Raw genomic sequence first — 5,112 nt, forward strand, 5'->3', positions numbered from 1 at the left:
ACAAGATCGCGTGCCCTGTTTTCCTTGCAGGCAATAGCTTCACCCGCCCATTACAGGACCTGAAAAAACCATTTTATTTCTCCGTTTAAAACTGAAATATAAAAATCCAACTACAAGGTCCTAAACGCAAGATATGACGCTTTGTATTAAACTAAAAAAAAGAATATTTATTAATAGTATTCTATAAATTATATAAGGTCAAAAAAGGTACATATTTCAAAAACTTGCATTTTATAAAAACGACTCCGGGACTCATACCAAGTATTGGCCGAATATCAGCCATGTATCAAATGAAAGCTGTAACATTTCTTAACAAAATATACTAATCATAATATTTGTCTGGGCCGACACTTTTAATGCCGACGGACAGCAACAAGATCGCGCGCCCAGTTATCCTTGCAGGCAATAAATTTACCCGCCCATTACAGGCCCTGAAAAAACCATTTTATTTCTCCGTTTAAAACTGAAATATAAAAATCCAACTACAAGGTCCTAAACGCAAGATATGGCGCTTTGTATTTAACTTAAATAATTGGTATTTATTCTAGTGTATAGGGTTTGCCCTGAGACACGCCTAGGTCCTACCTTAAATTGGCCCCTTTCCCACACACTTTAGCTTAGTTTAATTTAAGTTAGGAAAACATTTCAATTGTCATTCGAGTCAGGCTTTTCAGGGGGGTTTCTCCACGCTCCTGACTGGCTTTAGACACACGTAGAAAAGGGATGATAGTCGAAGTTCTGTCATTTATACTCGATCCTAAAACCGGACGATTCGACGGCCGGCCTGGAAATAACTTCTCATACACTCCATAGTTCACACATTTTTTAAGCATATTACCATGGTGTTCGCAATAATTGGGGTTAATTGTTTCAAAATAAAACAATAATATACCATGTCATGCACTTTTTTAATACACAGTATTTGAATAAATTTTCCCTAACACATAAACCATACACGCTGACGTCATGAGTTTTTCAAGGTAACCTAATTTGGTACGTCTCTGGAGTTATACTTAATTTATAACCCATTTGCAAGAAGTCAAATGAATCGGAAACACATTGTCGAATAAAATTATTAAGTATTAATTATTATATCTGTGACATCTTAATTATGTTACTTAGATACAGTGTGCTATCTGTACAAGAGTAAAATTTAACATTAGAGGTATGACAATTCATAATATTGTAAGTTTAATTGTACTTTTTTAATAACTACCAAAATACATACAAATTATGCAGATTTTCCTAGTTATATCCACTAAGAACACGGATATTTAATCATATAGGTAATTCATTTATTATTTATAGGGGAGACATTGAAGCAAACATTTTCTTTCAATTATTATACATATATGTGTAAGTATGCATGTGTATATATATATAAAGTCCACATTCGGCATTATCAATATGTATGTAATTGGGAAATTCATACATTGGAAGAATTTTTATAACTTGCAGGGTTATGCGGGATTGTGTAAAAAAATATGTACCTAACAATGAAAGGTGAGTATGTTAACATTTTCTAAATGAGACTCAAAGATAAAGTTACGACACATTTTAAATTTACCTTTTTTGATTCAGGACCGTAGCTTATCAACTGTTCTGGTTCAGAAACTATCTTAATTATTACAAAGTACATCAGAATCCAGTGACGACCGGTGTATGAGCTGCAGCAGGGGAGTCAGTTTGCAAGCGCACTGACATTCACGACAAGCTTGATTCACCAATGCCCACAATGTCACAGAGGAGCCAGCGATTATCAACCAGTCGCAGCCACGCAGTGCGACGCTGCGTCTACTGGAAACAATTCTGAAGAGTTGGAATCTGCTGCATTCATTCGCTAGTCACCACAATAACAATACATTAGAATAATGTTGTTTATATACTATTGAGACCTTGCATGTGATGGTAACGGGCCAGCATCTCGTTACCTGTATTTAAGGGGCGAGAACATATCAATTAGTTCTGGAAAAAAAATTCCCAAGAATTATTAAAATAAAGTACATGAAAGATGCTGTTAATTGTACACCATACAAAGTACATGCTGCATTTCAACAAATGTGCTTGCATGGTTAACGTAACGTTATATCAATGAGTAAATAGAAAATTTTATTCGAAATTTAGTCATTAGCCAACCCCAAGTGTGAAAGATATTCAAGCAATTATTTGCAATGTTGCAAATATGTTTTAAAATGGTGCAATTTATGGCTTACTTTTTCAATTTTTCTTTGTAATGAAACAAGAAACAACTTGCAACGTCACAAAAGGCTCGCTCAGGAAGGAGGGTGCAACCTCTCTTTGGAACGATCCTCTTGTTCAATGTCAAATGAGCTACTTGTCACTTGCATTTGTTATTTTCCTAGTGTTAACTAAGAGGTTTCTTATATTTCAATGGTGGTATACACCACAACACTTTATATTTGTTCGGTACATTCGTATAAGGGAAACTGTAATTACATAATCCAGAGAACATAACATCACTTGGAAACCACACGTACTAAGTGTAAGGTTCTATCATATAGTTAAACAAGTTTGGCTGGCAACAAACACAACAAATTATAATCGGCATTAAACGCAACATTCCCAGTCCATTGACCATAGTTCGAGTGCTTATAGAAGTTCTATATGAAACCAAATAAAAATAATTCTGTAATACTACTGTTATTATTCTCAAATGTATAGAAATATGGTTGTTCCTTCTTGTAATGGTACAGAACACAAAGGTTTACAGAAATATTGTGTCACTTAACAAACATTTGTATATTTACATATGAACCCCTAATTCGGTTCCAATTACAATTTATCTTAATCTGTTTTAGCACAATATTGAGCTTAAAATTTCTTATCCTAATTACACTTCTCAACTACCTATGCGGAAATCGGATCAAATTGTTTTCTAATAAATAAAAAATCGAATAAATAGATACTTCAGCCTACATAACACCATACAGTTTCTGCGAGAATATTTATTACGTACTCATAACACTTAAGAAAATGTTACACAAATCATTGCTTGATATTCATTCGTTCTTCTGTTCTGTCAACTGTGAACATAACGGGTGAATCATCGTGAAGTTATATATGTATCCTTTTGCGCACCTTTCTCTTTCACTGGCTAGCAATTTGTGACGTCACTCTGGAGATATTTTGCTAAAGTAGGCTATGTATACGGAAATATACGTTAATCTGAGTTTTACATTTTGTTAGAACGGCGGTTATCAACAAATGATGATTCTAATGGCAAATTTATTTCCATTCAAGTAAATAAATTAAGAAATTAGATACCTATAACTAATTTTATTGCCTCATTTATTACAAAATAAGTTTTTTTCTGTATTTTGTTTTGTCTCCGCCCAATTTAGGTTTCGAATGGACGAAAGCTACGATATCATTTAATTTTGACAATCTTTTTTTATATAGCCTGAAGTGATTTTATTATTTATTTCAGTGTAATACATTCACAACACAAGTTTGGCTAAATAATGTTAAACTTTTGTAGCAGTGACACCAGTTAACTGTTGTTTGCCACAACCGTAATAAATTATTTTGTGCACTATATATTGTGTACTATATATTGTACTAACAAAATACTAGGCAGGAAAATAATAACGCGGTAGTTTAGATACGGAAAAAAAATCATTTCGCTGGTTAGTACAACCTCATCCGAAAAAAAAAGCATTTATTTCAAAAATCAAGATTATATAATTAAAAATATGTCACTCTTGTAATATTAATATTGATTATTTAAAAATGTTGCATGGTTATTAATCGTTTCACAAAGCTTAAATATTTAAATTTTTCAAAAATTCGTACTTTTTATTCTGCAGTTTTAAATGCAAAATCTGCCACTCCTCTTCCCGGAACTTACCTAACACAATCTTTACTTCTCTACCTGCAGATTGTTATCCCTATTTCAAGTAATGCTAATTTTCTAGAGAAGGTTCTCCATTAAGAACATTTAATGGTTTTTTGAATAACACCTATCCCGAAGAACGCCGTTAAGTATTTTTAATGTGGCTAACGTAACTTACCCAAACATTTACACCAATATACAGTATTTTAAATGAATATTGTATACAACCAATCATTCAAATAATTGAACAGTGTTCGAAATTAAATTACCTTATCCCTCCAGCCATTCACACGATTAAACAATGTTTTAAATTAAGCTAACAAAACTTAACCAACCATCCAAATGACTTAAAAGTATTTTAAAAGTAGCTAACGTAATACAAAATACAAAACAAATGGTAAAATACCGGTAATCTACCTCAATTATCTCAACAACTATTAGCAGAATCATCACACATAATTAAAGAATCTCAAAAAACATTTATAAGAATTTTATGTAAATATTTTCATAAGTGCTTAAACTATGAAAAATTGCCAAAATAAATAGCCAAACAATAAAGCACGAATATCAAAAATTTGAATTTATATTTCGCCGTTTTTTGTTAGTTCTATCAACATAACATGACATCAATTAATAATATAATTAAATGAAAATATTTGGTTTGCGTTTACAACCGAAAATTTGGGACACGTTACAATTGTTCCGAAGTTAATGCAAGTTATTTTAATAACGCAAGTAAGCGTATCAGATATATTAATTCATGTAACAATATGAGCTAAATTTATTTTCTAAATGAAACGTATAAACATTAATACTAATAGTTCAGTTTATAATAAACTTGCATCTGTATGTATCCTACATAAAAATTTGTGACAAGGTTATAATTCAGAAATTCATTAAAAAATAAAACACTTATTGAAATGCTGTGCCTTTGTTTAAATAAACTTTACTCAGCTGTCAAAGTTGAGGCCTACACAAACAAAAAAATCATTTTCTCAAGATCAGTTGCTATAAAAACTTATTTTGACCATTCATATAACCCTACCTCCCTTACTTCGTGCAATAATCTTTGCTAAAATTAGTCTTTGTTTGCACAATAACACTCAGTTCTGACACGTTATAGTTTTAAAAGAGATGGTTATTTATTATTTAATTCATTTTTGTTGTTTTAGTGTTATTTGGGTAACTATATTACACACAGTCTAGCAGTTTGTCAATTCATATCATCAAACTACCATTCAAACCCGCGCTCGTCGGCA

At 31.8% G+C, this 5,112-nt stretch overlaps 1 long non-coding RNA gene across 1 annotated transcript; it reads right to left on the reverse strand.

Annotated features, from left to right (window-relative positions):
• Positions 1-889: 889 nt before the first annotated feature.
• LOC134538906 (uncharacterized) lies at positions 890-4,232 on the reverse strand. The gene is made up of 2 exons (XR_010076229.1): positions 2,869-4,232; positions 890-1,797 (listed from the first exon to the last, which is right to left on the reverse strand). It is a non-coding gene; the product is annotated as an uncharacterized LOC134538906 (long non-coding RNA).
• Between the last annotated feature and the right edge of the window lie 880 nt (positions 4,233-5,112).

The sequence above is a fragment of the Bacillus rossius genome, chromosome 1, assembly GCF_032445375.1.
Source record: "Bacillus rossius redtenbacheri isolate Brsri chromosome 1, Brsri_v3, whole genome shotgun sequence".
NCBI classification, from domain to species: domain Eukaryota; kingdom Metazoa; phylum Arthropoda; class Insecta; order Phasmatodea; family Bacillidae; genus Bacillus; species Bacillus rossius.